The sequence below is a fragment of the Heliangelus exortis genome, chromosome 5 (genome assembly GCF_036169615.1).
Source record: "Heliangelus exortis chromosome 5, bHelExo1.hap1, whole genome shotgun sequence".
NCBI classification, from domain to species: domain Eukaryota; kingdom Metazoa; phylum Chordata; class Aves; order Apodiformes; family Trochilidae; genus Heliangelus; species Heliangelus exortis.
Genome location: NC_092426.1, coordinates 40,977,459 through 41,005,247, shown reverse-complemented (window position 1 = coordinate 41,005,247; position 27,789 = coordinate 40,977,459). Strand labels below are relative to the sequence as shown.

General features: G+C 45.3%; 2 long non-coding RNA genes across 3 annotated transcripts in view; both read right to left on the bottom strand.

Moving 5' to 3' along the window:
* Window positions 1-27,789, bottom strand: part of LOC139796635 (uncharacterized) — a 521,507-nt gene that overhangs the window by 230,601 nt on the left and 263,117 nt on the right. The window lies entirely within an intron of this gene.
* Window positions 64-21,371, bottom strand: LOC139796721 (uncharacterized). Its single transcript, XR_011726123.1, has 2 exons — window positions 21,123-21,371; window positions 64-348 (listed from the first exon to the last, which is right to left on the bottom strand). It is a non-coding gene; the product is annotated as an uncharacterized lncRNA (long non-coding RNA).

Genomic DNA, 27,789 nt, shown 5'->3' with positions numbered 1-27,789 from the left:
AACAGATGTAAATCTGGCAAGCTGTCATTTGGAGATCCAAGAACTGTGGGTTGAAATGAGGTCTGGGTTGTTCAGCCAAGCTTATTCTCAAGCTTGATGGTAATCCTCATTTTAGTGTACAGAAGATTGCAGTCCTGAAACGTCAGGAGGTCTTCCTGCACCACCAAGGGCTTATCAGAGCACACAGAAGTACTGCTTGGCAAACTTGTTTGTGTTGTGGTGTGACAGCTTTTAAAGTTCCATGTCACTGGCTGAGGCACTTGCAGAAGATGGATGTCAAGATTTGATGTTGGTGGAGCTGCAGGTGGCTTGATGCTACTTGAACTTTACTTGAGAAGACCCACTATCCTTTGAAGAGAGACAGAAAGAAAAAAGTCCATTATTTTAGTAAAGAAAAAGGCATGCTGAGAAACATGTACAATCTGGAAAGCAAGGAAATCAAATCAGCATTTTTGTTAAACTTGCTGCACCAAGTGTAGCAAGACATCTAGTAAGCACAACTTCTTAGCTTCTTAAACTGGATTGCCATCATTCCCTGTGCTGTCTTGGTCTCCAGACTTTTGTCAAATATTTTGCCTAAATGCTGTTGTGCCTTTTTACTCCACCAATACAGTAGTTAGGAGAATAATTCTTGCCACCCTTGAAGGAGAGAATCAGGAATCCCAAAGAGCATTGAGTTAGCTGACCTGATCAGTGGGACTGAAACAAGAGATTTCTTTGGGTTCTTACAAAATGCCCTAATTCACCATATTAATAACCATTTCTTTAGGCTTCCTGGGTTTTGTATTGCTGCCTGTACATCGACAGGATGTGGGCTGGCAGACACAGATGCTTGTTTTTATTGCAAGTTCTTGGGAATCTCTGCATGAGAGGTGCTGGTTACCCACTGCTGCAGGGTGGCTCATTCAGTCCTCTGGGGCTGTGGAAACTCAAGAGACTGAATTAATTCAGCTCCTATTCCCTCCTTACCCCTGACTAAGAAGAATCATTTGGACTGGAGAAGGCCTTTAAGGTTGTCATCAGCTTAGCACAAATCCCATGTCTCCATGTTTCAGATACCTCCAACCTGTGGCAATAGCTGGCAATCCTTTCAGTGAGGATTTTTTTCCCCACACACAGACAGAGCCAAGCACCTATGCCACATTTCAGTCATGGGCATTCTGTCTGTAAGGTATAACCCCAAAAATATTCCTTCTTTGCCTTCACAAGTCCATCCTGTTGCCTTTCAGCTGAACCTGGCTGTCCCTCAGCCCCCAGAACATCTCAAACACTCTCTGGCTCCCTTGTCCCTCTCATGGCCCTGGAGGCAAGCAGGGCAGGAGGGGGTAGGAAGGCAGAGGAAGGTAAAAGGAAGAAGGAAGAGCTGTTGCTGCCCTTCGTTTGGCTCAGGGGACAGAGCTGTCCCCTCCTGACACCAGCTCCTGTGGCTGGCATGGTGAGTGGGGATGGGGATGCTCAGCACCAGCCAGATGTCTGCTCCCATCAGCATCAGGCCCAGAGCTCTCCAGTGTTTCTATGTATTAAATACCCTCCTCAGGCTATTCCATCTGGGTAAAGCAGTGGGTGGTGAAGCAAAACCAACATTTACAGTGCTTAAGTTGTATAACAGACCTCTGAGTGTAGAGCAGGGCTCTTCTCCACACTCCCCTTTACCCTGCACATCTCTTCAAAATTGCTTTTGTCAGTCAAAGATTGTTTTTTTTTAATATCCACGCTTCTCCCTCTTTGACCTGGTTGTCTTGGCACTCCAGACACAATTGCTTGCCAAGGTAAGTAAGTTTAATCCCTGGATCAATGAACCATTCCCACGTGTCAGGCGTCAGGGAAAAAAAGGTGTGAGAGAAATGTACTGCGTGTGTATTTTCAATTCTGGATGTTTGTTAAACACACTGCTAAACAAAATGCTGCCTAAGTTTATGAGAGGAAAGGCAGTTTATTACTGACAGGTGAAGATGCCACCGAAGTTATCTAAGGATCTGCTGCTACAGCCCCGTGGTGATCTTCTCCATTAAGGAAAACCTCATGAAGTTATCGGAGCACTCTTGCCTCAACAGATAATCCTACACCTATCCCAGCACCCATGGAGCTTGGCCTGACACATATCCCAGAATTTGAGGCTGTAGAGGAGGCTGACTGCTAAAACTGAGCAGTCATCATCATAGAATTGTATAAGTTCAAAAAGAACCCTTAAGATCTTTGAGATCATTAATTTGATACTCCCAAGCCCACCACTAACCCATCTCCTTCAGAGCCACAGCCAAGTGGCTTTTAAATATCTCCAGGGATGGGGACTCGACCACTTCCCTGGGAAAGCTGTTCCAATGACTCTCAGTGAAGACATTTTTCCCCCCAGCCAACTCAAACCTCCCCTGGTGACACCTGGGGACATTTTCTCCCGTCCTATCACTTGGTACTTGGAAGAAGAGACCAATTACCGCTCTCCCCTCAGCCTCCTTTTCTCCAGGCTGGATAACCCCAGTTCCCTCAGCCATTCCTCACACAACTCAAGCTCCAGGCATTTCACTTGGGAAAGAACTCAACATGCCAAACCAGATTTTCAGGCTGCACATTTCATGTACATCGTGTGCCATGGAGCAGCATGAACCAATCACCTGGGATTTTACTTGTGGTGCTGAGACCCAGCATGATAGAAGCTGGGTTATTTGACATGATGTTGGGTTCATCAAGGGTTGGACTTGATGATCTCTGAGGTCCGTTCCAACCCAGCCAATTCTATGATTCTATGTTATCTGGCTTTTCTGAGTTCAGGCAAATAAAGGGAGGCTGAGATGAGGAACAGAGACCTGGGGGGATTATCAGAGTTAGTCCCCAGCCTGCAGCCCCTGTTTTGGCAGTCACTGGGGGAAACCAAGGCAAGGAAGTCCAGTGGGGAACTGCAGAGTACATCAGCATTTGAGGCTCCAACAGGTTTCCAAAAGAACTGGTTTTCTACAAACCTGATCAATGCACTTAGATAAAGTACAAATTCCTGCTTAGGTCAGGAGTGAGTCAATATTTGAGGATGCTCCTCAGGGGAGGACAAGATGGTAAATGAGCCTGACTGAACTTCTTCACTTTATTCACTCAACAGTTACTGAATTCAAGTTATTGAACTTCTCCTTTATTCACCCAAAGGGCACTCAGCCCCTTACTCCTGCTGGAAGGACCCCAGGTTACACCTGGAGGTGTAAGCAGCCACCAGACTGCTTTGAGCATCCTGCCAGGAAATGCTTTCCAGCATCTCACAACTCCTAAACCTCTTGATGAAGTAGCCAAAGCTGCTTAGAAGCTTGTCCTGCTTGTCTGAGGAAGTAGGAGGGATTCTCACTCTTCAATTTAGCTAAAAACTCTGCCTAAAAAGAGGCAACTGTCTCTGGAAAAGCGAAGGTTTAATTTCTTGCTTGTAAACTTGGAAACAAAGTCACAAAAAAAAAAAGAAGAAAAAAAGAATCAACAAAATGCTGGCTAGGTGCCTCCTCCCCATCCCTTTTTCTATCTCTCAAGCTGTAGAAGCACAAGAGTAATTTGGCAAACAATTTTTTTTGGGTTACCTTTCTGAATCTCCTTATACACACAAGGGAGAAGACCATGTGTTCCATCCTAAAAGCTCTCTTCATTTCAGTGATGATTTTAAAGCTAATTTTTGGGGAGCTGCTGAACTTGTCCCACCCATCCCCAGTGAAGGAAAAGCTCTGGGCAGACCTCCTGGGGTTTTGCCAAGATGAAAATCTCTCCGTATCCTGTTTTCAAATACTTTTCCCAATTCTTCTATCCCAGCAGGACTGATTTTGAGTTGGATTCTGGGATTAAACCTTTCCACTAGGAAAGTACAGCTACAGGGCACCTGGGGAGGCTGCAGAACTTCAGTTTTTGTGGGGAAAATTGGACAACTGTTGGATTGCCTCAGGAATAGCCTGTCTTCCTCTGGCACAGGCTGGATAATCCTTCAAAGCCTCCTCCAGGCTACTTTTTTAATAGTTTATACTTCCAGGCAATCTCTTTTTTTTTTTCTCACTGGCACAGCAGTGAATCCAGGAGTGCTTTGCCTTAAGACTCATAGAATACATGTGAAAAAAACCCTAACAGTGTTCATGCCAAAACATTTTCCTGAGTGGCACAATGCCAGCAAAACCCATATTTTAAAATGCATATTTTAAATGCACCTTCCCAAACCCACAACCTCCATGCTCTTCATGCAGACCCACACACGACAGTGTTAGGGACTCAACGACCCTAAAAAGGTGTTTTTCAATTTAAATTACCCCATAATTTATTTATTAATCATGCAGATGACAAAGTTGGCCTTCAGAGTGGTTTTCAAAGCCACCTTCTCTGCATTTTCCTGAGTTTCAGAGCTAATCCCATCACACAATAATGTTTTTTTTCAAAAAAAAAAAAAAAAAAAAAAAGACTCCAGCCCCAGAGGTTCTAAGAATATTGTCAGGAGACTGAGTGTTGCTCACAAGGAATCTCTTGTATTTAGAACAACAAGATCAGTAACTGGAGTAAAGATACATTTACCATGTAGCCCAATACAGGTTTCCTGACTTCTTATGCATTCACCTGCAAAACCACAAAAAAACCCCCCAAAAAACAAAAATAAAAAACCCCCAAAAAACCAGGACAAAAGTTTCTAAGCTGAAGAAATTCGTCAAAATTATCCTGGTTTTCATGGGCAATGAAAGAGTCCAGCTTGGTTTAGAAGCTAAAAGTTCTTCAGGTGTAATATTTGAGCATAGATAGAGGTGTGCATGTAAATAAAGGAGTGCTGGGAGGAGTAACATACATGTAAATATAGGAGGAAGGGAAGAGGAACACAGAATGTTTCATGTGCATTCACTCCAGAGAGAGCAAGCTAAAAAGAAAATCCAGAAGCCAACTTTGACAAGAAAAAGAACCAAATTCCACTTTTGGAGAACTGAATGCGTCTATATGAGTGAAACATTAAATGCCATCCAGCCCTCTGAGGAGGGGGGGATCATCCAGTACTTTAGAAAATAAACTCAACAGAAAAGTGATGTGTAAATGGAAAATAAATAAATTGAATATAAGGCATTCCTGCTTCCAGACTCGTGTTAATAAAGCAGCTATTACGTGGAGACATTGTGGTGATGCCTGAGTTGACATGAGGTTGTTTTTTTTTTGCTTTTTTTATTTCCTTGCTAGACCTTAATCAGTGTTACTTGAAATGATTATGTGGGTTTTAAAATAGCAAGAAGCAGTAAATTTTAATGGCACAGCTGAATGCTGTTCCATTTAATTTCTATATGGAGCAATATTAAACTTCTAATAAATAACCTGTATCTAAAACTGTCTCTCACACACACACACGACAGCTCCAACAAATATCTTTGATGTTTTTGCCACGGGCTGGGGAGATATGAAAGGCTGAGGTGGGGTATGGATCAGCTGAGGACAACATTGGAGAGGGAAGAAATCTGCTTCCTCATTTTCCCCTTCCCTGTCTTCATGGTTTTTGGTTTTTTTGGTGTGTGTGTTCGTTTTGTTTTGTTGTTTTCCCTTCTTTTTTCCCTTTGTGTTTGGTTTGCGGGTTTTTTTGTATTTTTTTGGGGGGTTTATTTTGTGTGTGTGGGTTTTTTGTGTTTTGTTTTCTTCCTTTCTTTTTTTCCTTTGGTTTGTTTTGGTTTTGGGTTTTTTCTCTGGGTTTTTTTTGTGTGGGTTTTTTTTTTGTTTGTTTGTTTGTTTGTTTGGTTTTGTTTTGTTTTCTTGTTTTTTCTATAGGAAAATACATAATTTAGGGCATACTGGATGACAACCCATGCCTTTGCAATGGGCCAGCATGAACCTGGGTCTGTGCTGGTATCTGCTCACATTTTAGCAACTAAAACCCAAGTGGTGCTTGAGTTATTGTCAGCTTGGAGTGCAAGCTCCAGAGAGAGCACAATGGGACATAAATAAATAAGGGATTTCACTCCAGGGAGATGTGCAAGCTGAGACATTTCCATTTTGTCAGGCCCAGGCATACCTGGATGACTTTCCTTTAATAAATGGCAGAGAGATGATGTGCACAAAGGCACAAAAGGCATCATCAGAACACAGCCCCCTGCCACAGCTTTTCTATCTCTGCCCCAGCTCTCACTTAGAACTAACTTGCTGAGAATAATCCTTCTGAGATTTGAGAAAAATCCTTTTGAGATTTGAGAATAATTGAAGAATTTGAGAATAATCAGAGACCTAACACACCCAGCCCCCCTCCACCCCCCAGCCCCCTGATCTTTTTCAAATTCTGAAAACTCATCTTGCTTCCAGTGTGTCCCAACCAAGCCCTGGATAAGAGGGGACTTCCTGAGAGATGCTGGAAAAGCAGCCATTCCTCCTCTTGCTTCACTTCTCCCCCAGGTTTTGGCTTCCACCATCCCAGTTAATCCTGTCTCTGGTGGTTCTTTTGTTGGGAAACTCCTTGGATCAGGGAGCAAGGCAGCTCAGCTCTCTGCTAGGCACTGTGCCATGCCATGTGCTGTTCAGCAGCCCTGCAAATTACTCTTTTTTTGGAGAACAGTGGCAGTCTGTCCACAAGAGAGCTTGGATGTGAATAAAAAAAAACGTCCAGTTCTTTTGAACCAAAGAAAAAAGAGCTTGTAGAGAGACTCACACCTCCAAATATTGTAATCAGTCATCCCAGGCTGGAAAACCATAGGGTGTAAGAGAGGAAAAAGAAACTGGAGGGCAGAGGGAAGGATGCTGGCTGCTGGAGTGGGTGGCTCTTTGAAAGTTGAAGGCTAGAAGTGGGAAATCCTAGATAAACATGAGGGGGTGTTTCTACCTTCCTCAGAGCTGGCTGACACAGGTGCTGACCAGACATGGGGGACCTGGGTGGGCTGAGAGCAAGGCTGCACTGCCAGGACCCTCTGCCTTGCACAGCACCTGCAAAGTGCACATTTGAAAAGTGCTGCTGCCAGTCCCTGGGGTGCAAGCTGCAAAGAGCTCCCTTGGGGATATAATTCAACTATTTTAGTTTTATTTTGTTTTAACCCTAACAGTAGATGCCATTCCCCCAAGGCCACCACCCAATTCCTCACCTTATCCTCCCACACCTGAGATGCTGTTGTTATTAAGGCCACAAATCAGAGTTAGTAGGAAACAGCTGAGGAGCTCTGAGAAGTGGGAGGCCAATTTCTCCACCAGGGTGGATGTCCCAAGAGTTCTGGGTCTTTCTCCTCTCCTGATGGCAGCTGCAGCTGTGCAGGGGCCTTGTGCATGTGTCAGCATCCCCTGGGTCCTGTGCTTTCCTGGCTGTCACTTGGGAATGAAGCTGTCACTGCAGGGAAAAGCCTCTGACTGTTCTTGTTGGCACCCTGGGTGTGCTCCATGCTTCCCAGCCTCCCATCACACTGCAGTCAGTGGGCCAGGCCTTTTTTTAGCTCTGCGTGTGTTCAGGCACAGAGAAAAATGTTTCCACTTACTTTTCCCCCTCCTCTCCTTGGAATATGAGGCACACACTTGTCATGCTTAAAGGAGTGGATTTATGGTTGACTCTGTCTCTTATCTCACCACAGAGCTCACTGTAGCTGCTCTCCAGATGGGACAGCATTACAAGCTTCATCACATCAAGCCCAGATCAGCCTACAACCCAGATGTTCTTTGTTCCCAGAAATATTCCTTCCTAACAGTAAGTAAAAGGGAGCTGGTGTGCAGTCTCCATCGACTCCTTCTGTTTGCATTGCTTGTTTCTGGCTCACACAGCCCAGCCCCAGACAGCAGTCACCTCTCTGAAAGCCACCAATCCAACCTGAAGCCAGGATTTTGGACCCTGGAATGCTGGGGGGTGTGTGGGAAATGGCAGAAAGTGAGTCCTGCACTACCTATGCCTAATGTCAAGAGTGTCTTCCCTTTTCCAGCAGAGGATCCAGGTTTCTCTGGATCCAGGGCCAAACTGAGGGTTCAGAATAGGACTCATTTCACCCGGCTTTCGGAGGGGAAAATGTAGGATCTTGTCAATGGGAGGTTTTGGGGAGGGAAACCACAGCTCTCAAACATCAAACAAGCCCACTGATGGCAGCAGCATGAAAGCAGTGCTGCTGGCAGGACCACAACAAGAACCACCCATGCCTTTGCCACAGCATCTCTTGGATGTCCTCTGCACAGTGCTAGGTGACACACAGATAAAACCCCATCAGTGAAAACTCCTGCCCATGGAGGTGGTGATGGGGAGCTCACTGCAGGGCACATGGAGCTGTGGTGCTGTGCCACTGGCAGGCATAGAATCATGGAATGGTTTGGGTTGGAAGGGCCCTTAAAGCTCCCCCAGTGCCAACCCCTGCATGGGCAGGGACACCTCCCACCAGCCCAGGTTGCTCCAAGCCCCATCCAACCTGACCTGAGACACTGCCAGGGATGGGGCAGCCACAGCTTCCCTGGGAAACCTGGCACAGGGGCTCAGCACAGAATCTTTAGCTTGGAAGAGACCTCCAAGCTCATCCAGCCCAACCTTGCACCAACACCACAGCCAACTCCTAACCCATGTCCTTAAGGACCAGCTCCAAATGCCTTTTCAATGCCTCCAGGGATGGGGACTCCACCACCCTCACCCCAAAGAATTTCTTCCTCATCTCCAACCTCCATCTCCCCTCTCCCACTTGGAAACCATTTCCCTTGTCCTCTCCCTACCCCCCCGTGTCCAAAGCCCTCCCCCAGCTTTCTTGGAGCCCCTTCAGATATTGGAAGGTTGCTCTGAGCTCCCCTGGGAGCCTCCTCTTCTCCAGGCTCAACAACCCCAATCCCTCAGCCTGGCTTCCCAGGGAGCTGCTCAGCCCTCTGAGCATTCCAGTGGCTCTGCTCTGGACACCTTCCAGGAGCTCTGTGTCCTTCTGATGTTGGGCACTTCAGAACCGGACACAACCCGGGCCAGGGGCTCAGCACCCTCACACCAAAGAATTCCTTCCTCATGTCCAACCTCAATCTCCCCTCTCCAGGTTTAACCCATTTCCCCCCTACCTCACTCTGGTGTCCATGCCCGGAGGCCTCGCACCGCCCCAGCTCCGGGCTCTGCCCCGCAGCTCTCGCACTGTAAGGCCCAGCCCGCCCCTTGCCCGGCCCGGTTTCGGTGTCCCCCGGGAGCTGGGTTCGGCTCCTCACGCTTCACCACATCCCGCGGCCTTCAGATCCCCCCCCCCCCCGAACCAAGGAGGCTTGATATTTATGCAGGTTTCCCCGTGCCCTGAACTTTCCCCGTGTCTCTGGCAGAGGGCAGCTACCCCAGGTCAGAGCACTGCCTGGAGCCAGAGCAGGGAATCGGCTTTCAATTTCAGCACTGACTTTCCTTCCCTTTTTTCTCTTATCCCTCCAGCCATCGCAGAATAATTCCCATCCCTATTAGCTTACCACCCTCCCCCTTCCTTTCCCTTCCCCTTTGAAATCCTCCCGCCGGTCCCCGGGATGGGGCAAGGGGGAGGCGGGAGAATTCCTCCAGATATTACACAAAAGCCTCATGGATCCCCAGTGTCAACCCCAGAGGGCGGCTCAGTAATTTAATTAAGGCGAAGGGGCTTTTGTTTTACTTGCTGTCTTTTTTTTTTTTTTTTTTTTTTTTTTTCCTCAAGTCGAAGAGAAGAAAGAAAAGACAGGAGGGATAGAAACGTTGTCCCTGGGAGGAGGCACAGGGATGCGGGTTTTCCCGGTGTCTCTGCTCAGTTCCTGGCTGAGGAAAGGCCCTGGGCTCATCACCCAGAGCATGGGGGGCTCCCCAGCCTCCCTCTGCCCCCCTCCTGCCATGGTGATTTAAGGGACTGGCATATTCCCAGAATTAACATGTATTCTTCTGCAGACAGAACATTCATGCTGTTCCATCCTTCTCCCCCACCCTGCTCTTTGTCCTCCTCATGGCTGTCCCTCCGTGTCCATGTCTCACCCTCTCCCACTGCCTCTTCACACCTCTTCCATCTCCTTCTCCCGCCAGCTGCACCCTCTCTCCCTGCTTCCCTCCTCTCCCTTTTCCTACAATCTCTTTGGCTTCCTTCCCTCTCCTCCTCCTTCCTTCCCCTCCTTCCCATGGCTTTTGACTGGAGGGAGCTTAACTTTTTTTGCCAATAAATAATGTAGAAGCAAGTGGTGCCCCCTTTCAAGCATCACGATGGGCAAAGCATCATCCCAGCCCACATGCCAGTGGGGACAGAACTGAAATGGCAGGGAATGACTTGGTGGCACCCAGCTTCTCCTCATGTTGTGGCACCAGGACATGGGGACATCATGTCAACCCCACGCCACGGCACAGCCCGCTCAACACCCTCTGCTCCTGGGGTGACTTCTCAGGCTGGTCCCTCAGCTTTGACCCAAATCCTCGGGGTGCTGAAGGGTGGGGAGGGGGACTCATGGGGGGATGCGGCCCTGAGGAAGCCCCATGGAGAATCATCTGTATTGGAAAGGACCTCTGAGGATAATTCCAACCCTTGGTCCACTACCCCCGTGGTTACTTCCAGTGTCAATTTCATGTTCATCCCCTGCTCCTGGAGCCAAAAGTTGGGCAAAGGACCAGTAAACCCTCGTGCAGCCACAGGCTTTGTTTCTCTCAGTGGTGTCTCTGGAGGGGAAGGCTGAAGGGATGCGGTAAGGTCCTGCTGGAGGAGAAGGGCTTTCCTCTGGGGACCTGGGGCTGCCACAGGCTCTTCCACAAGGTTCTCATTTTTCTCACTGAATGCTGTAAGGGTTAGGAGCTGAACAGGCAGGTTTCTTCATGGGGTTCCCCTGTGCTGCTAACACTCTTATACAACCATCCCAGCCCAGGCATCACCCCAAAGGTGCCTCTGGGGCACACACACATGGGGCAGGCTACAGAATTCTCACTGCTTCCTTCCACCAAGGTGGCCAAAGTGGGTTTTTTTGGCATGATCCCTGTGTGAACACAGACCTCAGCCTCTCCTCCTTAGAGCCACAGCAGTTCCCTCAGTGGGAGTGATGGTGAAAGCCCTTGGGTTGGGTCTGGATGCCCACACATGCCTCTCCTCCACCCCTGCAGCTCTCGGCTTCCCCATCACAGGGCTGTGGCTACAAAGCAGCTCCCATCCCATCCCATCCCATCCCATCCCATCCCATCCCATCCCATCCTTTCTCAGGACCTTCAGCCTCACTTTCCCTCTTCTGCCATCCCCATGCACACAGCTAAACCTCCACCATCAAATTTTCGGGTGTGTGTGTGATGTTTATTTATCTTTTGGTCCATGATGTCTCTGATCTGTTCCCCCCCATTCCCTTCCTGGTGCCATTCCCCTTCCCCAGGAGCCACTCAGGCACCCCAGGAGGGCTCCTTGCAGAGGTTAACACAACACAGTGGGGATGTGTTTAATGTCCCCTCGTGTCACAGCTCCCCAGGGTCAGGCATCTCACCTGCCCTCTGCCAGCTCTGGTGTCTGTGGCAGCCTGCCCCTTAATGAAGGGGATGTACAGACCAATTAGTTGTTATCCAATAGCTCTGGATAGGCAGGCAAAGGGACCAAGGGCACTTGCTCAAATTAATACAGTCTGGAACTGATTTAACTCCAGGGGAAAAAAAAAAGAAAACTAATCTTTATAATATCTGCTATCTCCCCAGACAAAACAGGACAGGGTTTTTTAGTGCCCATACTGAATGAAGCCATATACATCAATGCACAGAGGTAAAGCCCCTCATTCCTAAACATAAAACTATGACTCTGAAATGACAGAAATACATCATTCCCCTTGTGTTTAGCCCATCCATACAAAAAAAGGCTCTTCCTTCCAAAAAACCAAAACTGCCCATCACAGGAGGCTCTTTTCCATTATTTTCTTCTGCTGAGTTTATCAATAGAGGGAGAAAGTCCAGGGGCAAGTGGTGGCACAGAAGTTTGGTTCTGAAGAAGCAAAGCCTGAAGAGCACATGGGTGGATCTGCAGCCACCAAAATGCACAGCTCAGAAAGGCAGGAGGCTGTCACACACCCAGGGAAGGAGAGATAAAGTCTCAGCTGCAAAGGAGGAGAAAGCTGCCTCACTGGAAAAGCAGTGAAGGGCCCCAAGGATTCACCAGCTGGGCTCAGGGGACAAGGGGACATGCCAGCCTGGTGTCCTGGATGGAGAAGGTCTCCGCAGCTCCACTGGGGTGGTGTCAGCTCAAGTCTCTCCAAAGCCATCTGCCTGAATGTGTGCTGCAGGCATTGTGCTGCTTTAATCTATTAATGAGCTCTTCATTTGGATCTTGACATAATTAGGAAATACAGACAAGGGAGAAGCTGGAATTTTCTCAAGTGGCTAATTTCTTATAAAAGAAACCAGGGCTGGAAGATGGCAGAGACACGTTTCCTCCAGTACATGATGTTCATATAAAATGTGTTCTTGGCTCCTCTCACTCATCCTTTATCCCAGTTCTGAAGCAGGAGGCAGAGAAATGGCACATGAAACTGTCCACACAAGCTGACAGCACTGGAATCTTTACACCCTGCTAGCTTGGCTCTTGGGATTACCATGCTCTGTACATGGAATGAAAACATTATTTATTGGCAAAAAAACTGAAGTTCACCATGCTGTAACCCTTGATCTCTGCTTCTCTGCCCCCTTCATCCCTACAGGGGCCACCTATCCAGTGGCTGAAGCTGAGATCCTGGACTCAGAGCTCCACCTCAATGGGGCTGTATGAAAAAACCCAAACCACTTAACTTTTGTATTGAGTGAAAATAGGATTTGTATACACGTCGGGTTGTTTCTTCCATTAACAGGTTTGCAAGTAATTTTGAAAATTCAAGTGCTGACTTTCTCCTTTATGATTCATCTCACAATGCTTGCTGGCTGGGAAAGTGCAGATTAGGATGAGAGAGACAAAAAAACCCCAATCAACTCTCCAGCATTTAGTGGATTTTAACAGCATCCATGGAAGACTGAAAAATTAGTACCAGAAGCTGCTTCGTTTTTTGGCTGATGATTCCCCTGTGGCTCCAAAGCTCTTTGGTCAGAGAACAGCTCTGGCCTGGCTCTGTCTCTCAGTACAGAGGATGATGGTACACATCCTGCTTCCTGTAGATAGAAATTCCTCATTATTTGGAGAGGTACTCTGCTGAGCAGATCTTACTGCATCTGTCAGGGAGCATGGTATCATCCAAGAAGGGGCAGAATGCTAATTATTGCCATTTCACATATCACAAATGTTTAAAGAGCTTCTGGTGGGAAGTGTGAGAAGATTTGGAGGCTATTGACAGATTCATTGTTATGGTAGGCTTTGTGAATTGACTGCACTAAAAAAAAAAAAAAAAAGAAAATGAAAGAAAAGCTTTTTCTTAAAAAAAAAAAAAAAAAAAAAAAAAAAAAAGAACTACATTGTTCAAGGATGAACAAGGAAGAGAATGATGGGAGGGAGGCAGGGGGCTTTAGCTCTGCTCCTTTCTCATCCCATCAGCTTGGTACTCCTGACACAAAGCAGCAGAGACTCTGCCTCCTCTCTCCATCCCAGGGCTGTAGCCAGGAGGAGGCACGTGCCCAGCCAAGCTTTCTGTGAAGCCAAGCCATGGGAAATACGTCAAGCCAAAGAAAGTTCCACTCTTGGATTTGCTGCCTCTATTCAAATCGTTCCCTAATTCAAATAATTCCAACTCCAAGCCCTCCGAGCCGGCAGTCGGCAAAGTCGTTTCCCTCTGACCTTTCCCATTAATTATGGGGATATTTGATGGGCTGTGGGGCAGATAGATGGGGGGCTTTGGGGGGAAAAGATAGGGGGGAAAGCAGCTCAGCTTGCTGGAGAGCAGGATGGAAACTATTGGCTCCCCAGGCTTCCCGCTGCTAGTGCCACTGCTACTCCCCAGCCCTCAGCCTGAAGGATGAGGAGGTTGGGGAGAAGGGTTTGGGGCGAGTGTTGTCTGTGGGAAAGCAGAAAGCTGGCAGGCAGAGCTAGCACTGCAAAATGTCAGCTTGGATCTGCTCACTCCCTCCTTCCACACCCCAGCTCCCCATCACACTTCACATGGGGCTGGGACCAAGCCAAAGGAGGCAAAGCAGAAAGGAAAGAGGGAAGCAGGCACCCACTGCTCAGTGATGGGGCTCCCTGGTCCTTTGTCTCTGCAGGAGCCAAGTGTGGCACTGGGCTGCATTCAAGAGTTAAATGGCTGATTTTACAGGGTGTCTTCTTTTTCTGTACTCAAAGGAACATGCAGCAGGGCAGCCAGACCCTCAGGGTGGTCAGCCCACAAACTGAGGGCTGACACTCAGTGAGAGTGTCCTGCTCTGCTAATGCCAGCTGAGGAGCGTGGACCAGACCCCTGCATTCCCATCACTGCATCTCCTCCAGAAGCTCCTGGTCCTTTACAGATGTGTTTTAAGCTGGTGAAACACAAAGTGACACAGCCCTGCAGGACCCCAAATCTGGTGGCAAGCACACCAATGTGTCAGGAAGGCAGAGGACAGCAGCATTCAAAGGAGTTCTACAAACTGCTCACCTTGCAGATGTTGGATGGGGCTGGGCTGCAGCCAGCTCCCTGGTCCTTTGTCTCTGGAGAAGAGCTCTCACACCTGCAGGAGCCAAGTGTGGCACTGGGCTGCATTCAAGAGTTAAATGGCTGATTTTACAAGGTGTCTTCTTTTCCTGCATTAAAAGGAACATGCAGAAGGGCAGCCAGACCCTCAGCTGAGGTCCTGCAGGATGCTTTGCTAATGCCAGGTGAGGAGCATGGACCAGACCCCTTCATCTCCTCCAGAAGCTCCTGTTCCTTTACATATGTGTTTCATGCTGGTGAAACACAGTGACACAACCCTGCAGGACCCCAAATCTGGTGGCAAGCACACCAATGTGTCAGGAAGGCAGAGGACAGCAGCATTCAAAGGAGTTCTCCTACAAACTGCTCACCTTGCAGATGTTGGATGTGGTTGGGCTGCAGCCACTCATTTCCCTCCTGGACCTTCAGAACCCCTTAGACCTGATTGATCCTGAGCTTCTGGGGAAAGTTCTGGCCCTAACTGCCAGGGGAGAGAAGTCTCCAGACCAGATCCCAACACTTTCAGCCTCCAAGAAATGACCACTGAACTCTGGTGTCCCTGCAAAGGTTTTATTCAGGCTGTGGGACCAGCCTGCTCCTGGCTGTGCTTTCCCATCTCGTGTTTACCCTCTCAGGTTTCATGTGTTTTCCTTGGGCTCCCTTTTGGTAAACCTTGGGCTTGAGTGTATTATTAGAGAAACAAGAGCTTGGTATTAAGTGATGATTATGCAATTTATTCTGACAGCAAAAAACGTGAAAAAGGGAAATTGACATTGGTGATTTTAGTTATGTGCTGACAACTGTAATTAATCTTAATTCCAGCAAGAAGCAGATAAGTGAATGTGATGGGAAAGCTTGCATTTTCATTGCAGCTGCCTAGGGACAGCTACTTAATCATGGCAATAAAATGGCACAAGTTAAGGAATTAAGGAGGGCAGAAGCTTTCAACTAGTGTAAATAGAAATAGAAAAGAATGACCTGAAAATGAAATGAAATTAACACACAGAAAAGGCACAACTTAGCCATATAGGAAAACACCACTGTATAAGGGTAAAATAGCAACAGATGAGTTTATGAAAGAAAAATCCTTCCAAAAACCCAGCTTGGGGCACTTGTAAAGAGGAACAGGAAAGGTCTGAGCTTAGATCTAATCTACAGAAACAGGCAGAGAAACTGTTTTTCACTATTTTGGTTAAAAACTTTAAATGAAAGTGAAGAAAGATTGATGTTTTTAATGTTACTTTTGAGGATGATTTTTTTTTTTTTTGACATTCCATTATTATAAAATGAAAATGACTGCTGATTTTGCTGAAGAAAATACATTATTCATTTTCAGTGAAGAAGCCCAAGTCAGTTTTAAACCCCGGGCAGTGAAAACGTTTGTCTGAAAACTTCTTTGTGTACAAACTCCACATCCTACTTGGCTTCTGCATGGCTGACAGCAAGTCTGACAACTTAGGCACATGTAGGCATCAAATTTTTAGAAGTCAGCTTGAAACTCTAGAGCAGGGTCTGAAACCCTGCCATTCCCAGCACCCTTTGCTTTAAATGTTGTTTTGGTTTTTTTCCACAGCAGCTCCTGATGCCACACAACGCAGTTGTCCACATCACAAGCTTCTCCAGTCCATCCTCTGCAGCAAGTCTGATCTAGACTACTGATACTCTGATAATACTACAATTTTTCTTGTGTTTTTAACATTTTTTTTATAGTTTGTTTGTTGTTGTTTTTTTTCTTTTCAGAAAAAAATGCTATTTTTCAGCCAAAATAAAACTGAGTTCTTTGAGCTAATTTACATAAGGTTCAGACAAGTATTCATATGGAGTATCTTGATGAAACTTTCTCTTACCCTCAGCATTTTTCTTTCCTTTCCACTGCTGAACATGATTCTGCATGCCGAGTCCTCTTCAGCTGATAAATCTGAAATCCAAACTGAGGTTTAAAAACCTCCTTTTACAGACAGACTGTGGAAGCCCCAGCCACAGAAAGTCTCAAGTCAAATGTGGTAAGTGGCTGGATTTTTTTTTTTTTTTTTAATGCGAAATAAATATATCGCTAGCATTTGGTTATATTTAGGATAAGCAAATTTGATGCTCCATGGCATAAAGACAACCATGTGAGTGTCAGGAAGAAATTTCAGATTATTTTTTATTATATTATTATTTATTATTATTATTTTATTATTATCATCATCATCATCATCATCATCATTATTTTTATTATTATTATATTTTATTATTTATTATATTTTATTATTTATTATATTTTATTATTTAATATATTTTATTTATTATATTTTGTTATTTATTATATTATTATTTACAGATTATTTTTGTCCATTACTGCACAATTAGACAGGTGCTGTGTGTAATGTTTAAGCTAAGTAATGAACACCAGCAGCCCAATCTGGCATTCCATCCTTTCCCTATGCCCTGGTACTGTCTACTGAGTAAGACCAATGAAAAAAATGCTCTTCTATTTCTTTAGAGACACTCTCTCTAAGGCAAAAGTCACAAAAAGGACAAGAATAAGAAAGAGAATCCCTCCCCTGTTGCATCCATCCACTGTGCCATCATTAATGAAAATGAAGGGTATGTGTTAGTCCATTCAAAGGGATGGGAATGCTCAAAACAGACTTTACAGCTGTTCTTCTGAAATAAGTCTCATTTTTAAAAGGTTACCCAGCCTATCCTGGTGGATAAATCAGAATACAAGAAGGCATCTAAGTGTTTTGATCAAAAACTCTGTGACATGGCTGGAAGGGAGGCTACCAAACATCTCCTTCAGCACATGAAAAAAGATTCTATTTGCAGGGTTGAAAGTGACAGCCTAGAGATCACAGCACACCAGCTAAGCCATGGCACTGGAAGTCTTTAGTGTCGTTCACTTTTACCTCCAGTACAAGGCAGATTTTTACCAGAAAGAATTTAAGGACTGGAGATAACTGCACAGCAACAGGGATGCTCAGGGTGATACTTCATAAATAGGTACCAGGATTACAGCTCAACTGAGAAAGCTGAAGTTCTGATTTAGTTGGAGCTCCAAGGTGCTGTGTAGGTCATAGTTAACCAGATTCATGAATTTCTGAATTCATGAATTTCTAACCAATTACCTGCTCACAAGAAGACATTAACTTCCGGGAGCTTGACATCCCGGTGTCTCAGCATGGGCAGGGAAGGAAAGTCCTTGCTGTAACTCAGCAGACTGCTACAAGATGTAATACACTGCTGAAACCATCAGGACTGATGTTTTGCAGACAATTTGCCTTTTTTACACAGCCAGAATGGTTGAACAGCTGAAGGGAACTCCTGGCTTTTGGAAATAGGTGTGAATTCATAACAATTTCTTTTAGCAGTCTCATACTGTGGCTTCACTTGGTTTCTGTCTTAAAGGGAAGGGTTGCAGTGAGTATGAATCAAAGTTCTTGACAAGAACATTTTCCATGTGAATCAAAGCCTGGTTTGGTTTTAGATCTGCCAAGACTCCATTTCTTGGGCAAAAACCTTTCCTAAGGATGGCATTAGAAGGCAGCATTCAGGTCTATGGGAGCAGCTCATGATTCCAGAAGTGGAACCTGGAGAAAAAATTAAAAACTCCACTACCTGAGTCAGAGCTTGACAGGTAACTGAAACCAGGACCATTTCTCAGTGCAGCACAATATTAAATAACTCTTTGCATTGCCAAGTGAACAGGATAGAAAAGCCCAGTTAGCCACGTGGCTTTGGAGCAATTTCTGGGCTGTAACAAGGAGCACAATGGGTACATTAACTGTGAGGCCATTTTGTAGTCTTGTGAGTGGCAAAGAGGTCTGAAAATGAGAACATTACTGGTCTGTTCTTGGCTTTGGCATGTATTAACTGGTTGGCTTTGGGATGATTCAATAGGTACTGGGAAGAGGGAATGATGTTCATCTGGAAGGGGACAGAGCTGAGTACTGAAATTCAGAGCAGTGATATTAGGCAGTTGTGTGCAGAGCCTTCATTAAAAAAATAAAATTATTTAGGCATCGAATGAGACGTTAATAAGACATTAAAAATAATGTCTTCAATTCAAGATAACCCTCCCTAAACATCCTTAAAAAATAAAAAAAGAAAGAGGAGAAACTATTGTAAGAAATCACTGTGATTCCCTGGTAATTCCTTCAGTTCAGAATATGCAAAATGTGGGATTTGGCAATACCCCTTGCAAAGGTTTCAGTGTTCTTTGACAACTGGAGACTTTATCTGGTCCAATACGTTTCCTACATTTCTTGGTCTCAGAAAACATTTATTTCTCCACAGAATTTCATTTCAGAAGCAGCTTCTCTAGGGAAAGACTGGCTGTCAGCCCTGGGCATCTCTCCTCCCTGATGAAGAGGCTTTTAGAGCTGCAGTTTCAGCAGGCTTGGGAGAAAACACTCCAAGCTAAATGGGTTAAATGTTTCCATCAACACACAGAGTACAGACATATGCAGTTAAAAGACACTTGAAGCTGATTCAGAGGCCGTGTATATTTCCAAATAAATTCAATTTACTAAGACTGTCTCCTAAATGGAGTCTAGTAACAGTAAGCCCTCTAATGGAAAACTTACAGACTTTGTATTTTCCGTGCTGAGTAAGTACCAAACCAGATGGCACTGGCTCTGGGATGCAACAACCAAGTCTTCTTTCCCTGCAGGGACAAATGTGCTGACACTACAGAATGCTTACAGGTGTTATTCAATATTGCCAACACTAATAATAGGCTTTCATCTCCACAAGCCTCTTGCCCAAAGGCCTCCCAGCTCCTGAACACAAATAAACTCCCCACAGAATTGACACTAAGCAGGCAAGATGCCCAACAGGAGAATTACAGAGCAGGAACAAAGCCTAGGAGGAAACTTGGCATATTGTGGCAATAGCAGGAGTGAAGAAGATGCAGCAGCATCCTCTTCCCTCTGCTTGTGGGAGGAAGGAATTCTCCTGGCACAGGGGGAATTGGGCAGCAAGGGGCATGGGACAAGCAAGGTTTTTGCTGTCCCTTGGGCTGTTTCTCACCCCCTCTAAGATGTTCTCTGTCCCCTTGATGCTTGGGTGTGATCCAAGCCTCAGAAAATGTCTGGGAAGGATGCAAAAGAAACCTGGTAATCCCTGAAGTCTCTGGGCTTCCCTCTGGAGTCCTGAGCTGGCTGGCACACATCAAGCAGGACAGACTCTTCCCAGCAGGTTCTTCCCTCCTTGCAGAGTTCTCTGGTGAGGTTTGGTGCTGCCCACCATGAGGAGCAGCTGAGGTTTGTTACTGTGAGGTTGTGCAGAAACTCTTCTTTCTTACCCCCTTACTCAGCCACGGCTCCTTGCTGGTGGCAGATGAGACATCAGGATACAGACCAAGAAAAACAGGATAAAAAAGGTAAAGACTGTTGCACAAACCAGTTAAATCAGCTCTTAAACAAGGAGGTAGGCTCTCAGTACCCCCACAGAGCTAATGCCCTTCTTGGAGAGGTTGTCTACAAAGAGCTGGATCAGAGCTACTAATGACCCCTGTCTATTCCAGATGGGTGAGTTTGCAAGTAGTTTGCTGGCATAATCCCAGAGAAACATAAAGCATCAAGTCTTCAGTCTTTACTGGAGGAAATGAATTACAAAGAAGATATTAAAGCAATGTGTCTGCACTCATTTTGCATCAGGAAGATGGAAGGAGTTCATTTCAATCCTCCCTCCCCCCTGTCATCAAGTGTCCTAACACCAGTGAAATCCCTTTTCACATCAGGTCAGGCAGATCACCTTTCAGCTGCTGTTTCCCACAGGGAAGATCCACAGGGAGATCAGGGCTGCCCCATCAGCAGCTGGGAGCTGGGGCAGGCAGCAGGTGCCAAACACTTGTAGAGTCCAGGAGTTCACCAGCCCCAGGAGCACCAGGCAGTGGGGAAAAGGATTTTTCTCAGCCTCTGCTCTGGATGGGGTTGGAAGAGCACTGCCTGGAGTCAGCATTCCTGCCTGGAGCAAGGGGGACACTTAGATGGCAAGTAAAGCATTTTAGAAAATTGCATCAACAAGGGCATCACCAGCAGAGACAAAGAAGTCATCAGCCTGCTCTACTTGGAGCTTGTCAGAACACACCTGGAGTTTTGTGCCCAGTTTTGGTCCCTGCTGTACAAAAAGGATGGGGAGAGGCTGGAGAGGGTGCAGAGAAGAGCCACGAGGATGATCAGAGGAGTGGAGCAGCTGGGATGTGAGGAGAGGCTGAGAAACTGTGTCTGTTCCTCCTGGAGAAGAGAAGGCTGAGGGGAGCCCTTCTGCCCATGGTCAGGACTTCCAGGGCAGCTCCAAAGCAGCTGGAGACTCCCTGTGTCCAAGGAGTCCCATGGACAAGACGAGGGGCAATGGGCACAAGGTGCTCCTGGGGAGATTCCATTGGAACACAAGAGGGAAATTTTTCCCCATGAGGACGGTCAGACCTTGGAATGGTCTCCCAGGGGAAGGGGGGGATTTCCCCACTTGGGAAAGTTGGAAGTCTCAGCTCCAGGGAGTGCTGGGACATCTCCCATAACAGAGCTGAAGAAGCCATGCAATGAGCAGGCTTCCACTGAGTATTAACTAATAATATTTTTGAGTGCAAGGAATAATTTTAAAATTTTTAATCCAAGTCCCAATCCTTACTGACACTGAGAACTTGTACTAAAAAAATTTAGTTGAAAGTCTAAAGGTGGGTAGGTGTAACTTTCTCAGTTGTTACTTACCCAGAGTAGGGTAGAGAAGAGTCCTGAGTTGGTCCAGAAGGAGATGGACTTTCCTTGAAGGACCTGCTTATGACTAGCAGTAGCCACAGGACTTTTATGATCCTGATTTAATTCTCAGTAGAAGACACTTGGATGTAAAGGTCATGATTAAGAGGGGCAGTGGTTCTCTGGTCTTGAGTCATGTCCCACGGGTGACGATCTCTTGGGTGACACTGATGTCATAACTCAGCTGTTCCTTGGACTGAGCAATTTTTTCCCTTCGTTTCCCCCACCTTAAATTCCCAATGTCAGCAAATATTTGCATGGCTGCAGTGTCAGGTTCTCCTTGGCCTCATTTCTCAGCTTGCCAACCCTGAAGGCTGTGACTCTCAGCCAGGGCCAGACAACAAAGTCGGGGCAGCAGAGCAGCAAGGAGGAACCAGAAATGCTTTTGTTCAAGTGGGCTCCTCTCTATCCAGAGCCCAAAAACTTCTGGCAGAGCTGGAGGAGAATAACAACCTTGAATAACAGAGTTCTCCTACATGTAACAGTGCAAATGGGAATTTATATTAAAAAAACCCCCAACAATTCAATGCAGGGAGGAAAAAACATGGTACTGAGCCTCCAATTCAGTGTCCTTTAGGACAATAATTAAACTATAATAACTTGAATTGTTTGTCCACTCTGGAAAAATTGAGATTTCTCCCTATTTTCTCTTGTTCTTATACCAAGAGCATCATTCAAGCATCCTAGCAGCCTACCAATTATCTGAGAGAAATATTCCTCATTTCCCCCTCCCCCTTTGGCCTTCCCTGAGACATCTGAAAAAAAATCCAAAGAGCCTGTGCTTAGCTTACTCCAAATCCCAGCAAAAAGCATTGCTCATCTTATTAAACAGAAGCAAAAGATGAAACTTTCAACCTCAGATTTTCCAGGTTCTGAGGCAGGATTTGCACTGCTCTGCAGCTGATCATCTCCAAGGGCTTAACAAGAACTTCTCTGGTTTGGAGCCTAGAAGAAGGTATCCCTGAATATCACATATCAAATTAGACTCCTTTTACCCATGCCAGAGGAGTGGATCTATTACTGGTCCCTTCTTTTTTTTTTTTTTTTCCTTTTTTTTTTTCTGGTGATACAAACCAGGCCTCAGAATTCCCTCACTACCTAATTTTTCTGTTGCAGGGGATGAAAGTTCCTCCCAGTTATTTTCCACAGGAGTTTGCTTTCAAAGCCCAGCTACGTCTCAGTTACACATGGAAAGCCATGAAAGGTGTTGCTGAAGAAAGACTTGGATTTTTTTTCCAGCGGGCCTTAGATTTTCTCATTTGTGGTGGGATCTCTTGTTCCTTCAGAGCCTTGTTTAGATAGATCACTTTGAAACTGAGGAAAAGAGAGGAAACACTAATGTTTACCAGATGCCCTCCCTCTCATGTTTTTCAGTCTGTATGTGTAGAAGCATCACCAGGAGATGCTCTGGGGAGATTCTGCTACAAGAAGACTTTGCCACCACAAATCCAAGTTTTTCTTGTGCAGGCTGGAACTTTGGGGAGCAAGGCAGGGGCACTGCAGAGCTTACATTTCTCAGCAAGACACCTTTGCTCAGAAAGCCATAATAATACAAGTCCTTCAAGCCTATCTCATTCTGGAAGGTTGAAAGGGCTCCTCTGAAGAGATGTAAAACACCAGTGAGTTAAAAGGGTTGGACTCGCCTGGTGGATGAGGGGAAGGCTGTGGATGTGGTCTACCTGGACTTCAGCAAGGCCTTTGACACCGTCTCCCACAGGATTCTTCTGAAAAAGCTGTCAGCCCACAGCTTGGACAGGGGCATCTGCGCTGGGTTAGGAACTGGCTGGAGGGCCGGGCCCAGAGAGTGGTGCTGAACGGGGCTGCATCAAAATGGCGGCCGTGGTGTCCCCCAGGGATCAGTGTTGGGCCCAGTGCTGTTTAATATCTTTAGTGAGGATTTAGATGAAGGGATTGAGTCCATCATCAGCAAATTTGCAGATGACACTAAGCTGGGGGAAAGTGTGGATCAGCTGGAAGGCGGGAGGGCTCTGCAGAGGGACCTGGACAGACTGGAGAGTTGGGCTGATCCCAACGGGATGAGGTTCAACACAACAACCCCATGGGGAGCTCCAGGCTGGGCACAGAGTGGCAGAAAGGGAGCTGGGAGTCTGGATTGCCAGGAAGCTGAAGAGGAGCCAGCAGTGTGCCCAGGTGGCCAAGAAGGCCAATGGCATCCTGGGCTGGCTCAGGAACAGCGTGGCCAGCAGGTCCAGGGAAGGGATTCTGCCCCTGTGCTCAGCCCTGGGGAGGCCACAGCTTGAGTCCTGTGTCCAGTTCTGGGCCCCTCAGCTCAGGAAGGAGATTGAGGTGCTGGAGCAGGTCCAGAGAAGAGCAAGGAGGCTGTGAAGGGATCCAGCACAAGTCCTGTGAGGAAGGGCTGAGGGAGCTGGGGGTGTTGAGGCTGGAGAAGAGGAGGCTCAGGGGAGACCTCATCACTCTCTCCAACTCCCTGAAAGGAGGTTGGAGCCAGGGGGGGGTTGGGCTCTTTTCCCAGGCAACTCTCAGCAAGACAAGAGGGCACAAGAGGTCTCAAGTTGTGCCAGGGGAGGTTTAGGTTGGACATTAGAAAGAATTTCTTTCTGGAGAGGGTGATCAGGCATTGGAATGGGCTGCCCAGGGAAGGGGTGGATTCTCCATCCCTGGAGATATTTCAAAAGAGCCTGGATGTGGCACTCAGTGCCATGGGCTGGGAACCACGGGGGGAGTGGATCAAGGGTTGGACTTGATGATCTCTGAGGTCCCTTCCAACCCAGCCCATTCTATGATTCTGTGATTCTGTGACCAGATGATCCTTGAAGTCCCTTCCAACCTTCCATCCTTTTTTTCCATGATTTAAGCGCATCCCCTCCTAAACAAAGCTGGCCTGCTTCCAAGGGCTGGGTTGGGAACATCCCTTCAGTGCTGCCTGGATGTGCCAGATCCGAAAAAAAACAAAACAAAAACCCCAGCAGCTCAGACACCTCAGCAATTTATTCCCTTGCAGGCTGGGAATATCCACAGCCATCAGCACAAGCTTGGAGAATAATTTTTCACATGGTGGAAAAGCACACAAAGGATGTCAGAGAAACAGGAGAAAGGATCACAGCTTAAGCTTTGACTGAAAAAATGGCTTTGATGAAGACATCACTGGAGGGTTTGTTGATGGTTACAGGATTCTGTTCAGCCATCCTTTATCACTTGTCCTGTTTTTTAAAATCCTGTTTTTTTTTAAAAGCTGTGAGGAGCCAACCCCATGCTGAAGGGGCACAAGGCAGAAACACCAGACTGAGTGTGAGTAAAGTGGATAGTGATTTACAAAGCCTTGGGTAGAAACCATTTTCTCAAAATAAAAATAGTTACTTAAGACAGGTGCCTGCTTAAACATTGATTCAGGTCTTTTTGTTGTTTTTTGTTAAATTTGAGGTGATATTAGCAATTCAAGGAGTCTCTTTTCATCTAGGGATGGAGAAATTATCCTATTTTTCTAAAGATTCTACTGGACTTATGCAAATCTAATTGTTTCTCCAGTGGAAATGACATTTTCTTCTGTGCAGGGCACTCAGATGAAATGTACTGGAGTGTGATTTAGGAATTCCAGTTTGTATGTATGGTGACATCAAAATGCATTTTTTTTTTCCTATGCTAAAAACCCCAGTGGTCTGGTTTTCCTGTTTCAGTGTTAGAAGGACAAAACCAGCCAACCAGCCCAAAACTTTAGCCTTTTAGATTTGGTATTTTTCCATTTCGACCCTTTGGTTCCAGTTATTGAAGGCTGGACCTACCTTGGCAACTCTCAGAAATCATACCTTATAATCAAGACAGCCAATAAAAGGTCCTTTTGTTGCAGGAATCTTTTTTGTGCAAGCTGTCTGCTCTTCTCCATTTTTCCTTTCCCTTGTGGGTGGTCAGAGCTGGAAGTAAAACATGACAAAAAAAAAAAAAAAAAAAAAAAAAAAAGAAAAAAAAGAAACCATTTCAAATGCAAGGAATTTTAAGTTCACATACTGTGGCTCATTGTCACTAACAATTTCCTCTGGAATGGTGAAGAGAGCTTTTTTCTTTCCTAGAAAAACTGCCTTTTCTCTTTCTATTTTTTGGCTTGCAGTGCTAAAGTGATATACCCCATTCAACAATGCAAAAAAGCAGATATTTTTCAAAAAGCTGGTAAAAATCTTCAAGAAATGCTTAAGGAAACACTGCCTTTTTCCGTCTCCCTCCTAATACCAACGATTTTCCCCATAATGACTTCTTTATTCCTGAAAAAAAGAAGCCCAAAACATTCCATTAAAAAATATGACTTTTTTTCTTTTAATTCACTGCTAGGACACATTTTGGTTTGTAAATTGAGGGTAAGCAGAACACTTGGAACAGCAGCACTCAAATTTCTCTTTTGATAAAAGATAAAACCTAACCAGTTGTTTTCCAGTATTAAATGGAGGAAGAGCTGCCACCTGCTTCCCAAACCCTGTGCAACTTTTATTTCACAATAATTCCTGGAGCAGCAAACCCAGGGAGGGGTTTGCTGGGTGCAAGCAGGGTCCTGGCACTGTCTGGGTAAAAAAAAAGGGTCCTGAGAGTCTGCTTGATGGCATTCACAATACTCAGGAGTTTTTAGTGAGGTCCTGCACATCCTTTATTCCTCATACACATAATGACACTATTTCTGCTAACCTGGAGGAAATCTTCATGCATGGATTATTTATGGCTAGGTTTATTATTATTATTATTACTCCTACTATTATTATTAACATTACTAATACTATTAACATTATTATTAATATAAAATTAATAAAATAATAAAATCATTGATTTAATAATTACTTATAAATAATTATTACATTAAATAATTATTAATTAAATAATAAAATAATAAAATTAATTAATATTAACTTATTATTATTTATGGCTAGTATTTATAGTTAATTCTTGAGAATCCTAACTGACTCCAGGTGAAATGAAGTCACTCTGATTTAAAGCAGGATGAGAGCTGCCCACACTATGATTCTGCTCTAATCACACCCTAAAACCTTTTCCTTTCTGCACAAGATGTGCAAGACAAGTGTCAGAGCCCCTGACACTCACTCAGGTTCAAAACTGGCATCATCTCTTTCTGTCCCATGGAAAAATTGTGTTTCAAGCATATCAGCAATAAAACATGGAAAGGCCACCAAAAGGGGAATTGTTTGACTTTAATATACAGGTTCTGAGGTTTCCACACAATGTTGGAGGTAGAGGGGACAGCAAGAGGGTGGGAATCAGAGGGAATGGATGGAGGAATCAGGACATGGCAAAGCTGCTGACATGGAGCTCCTGAAGTGGGTGTGGCCATTTTAAAATAAAGAAGGATGGGGATTTTCTGCAGTCAGACTGGAGGAAAAGTCAGTTCTAAACCAAACAGAATGCCTTGCATTTATTTATGGGTTTCTATCTGGCAGCCACAGTGGACAGAAGTTCCAAATTCTGTTCAGCATCAGGACTTGCTTCATCAGAACATCAGAACCCTGTCACAGGGCAGGGTAGGAACTGTTAATGGTACCAATTTCAGGACAAGCCAGCCCTGTAATGTTAAAGGGCTCATCTTCCAAGCAGAAAACACATTACTATCAGTTATATATTATATATTAAATACTATATATTATATTAATATATAATATATATTAATGTACTTCATCAGAACATCAGAACCCCATCACAGGGCAGGGTAGGAACTGTTAATGGTACCAATTTCAGGACAAGCCAGATCTGTAATGGGCTCATCTTCCAAGCAGAAAACACATTATTATCAGTTTTATCTTATCTTATCTTATCTTATCTTATCTTATCTTATCTTATATTATATTATATTATATTATATTATATTATATTTATTATCACATTATTAGTTAGCAAAGGCAGTTCCATGCAGAGAAATTTGTGGTGCAAGAGACAGCTGGGAATCAGACCCCAGTCAAACTCCAGTGAATCTTGTTCTGAGGAGCAAAGTTTAGGGCTAAGCTGATTTTTCTTCAGCAGATCCTCAGTGTCACATCAAGAGCTTTCACTGCCTCCAATCCAAATCTATAGATATTGCAGGGTAAAGGGGGTGGTGCTCAATCTGACCTTATGCATCAAGCCTGCAGCCCTGCCCACTTCTTGCACAAAAACAGGCCCTAAAAAGAGCAGCTGCAGAGGAGCTGGAGGTTTTCCTCTTTCAGCTAGGAGAGAAAAATCCTGAGGAATTAGAAAACTACATTTCAGTAAGCTTAGAAAAGTAACCCCCAAACATGATTTCCTTGTCTGTGCACACTGTCATCTTTGCCTTGGCCTTGAGAGAAAAAAAGAGATTTGTAATCAATCTTATAATTAAAATTTCTTGAATTATGTAGTATGTGCTGTGTTCTCTGCAAGGAACTCTCATGCCCAATGTAGATGGTTCTTTCAAGTGTGGTGAAGCAATAGACACATTCATGTGAACCCCCTGAAAATATACCTATTAATTATGCTGAACTTGGGGATTTGAAAGACCCAACCCCCTCCCCAAACACAACCCAGAAGTTACTACTGTTATTATTATTTTTTTTAATCAGAGGAAACACAGCCCCCATCAACCAATGTGACTGAACCTGCAGATTTGTTTCCTGTTTCCTCCTCATCTTCCTATTGT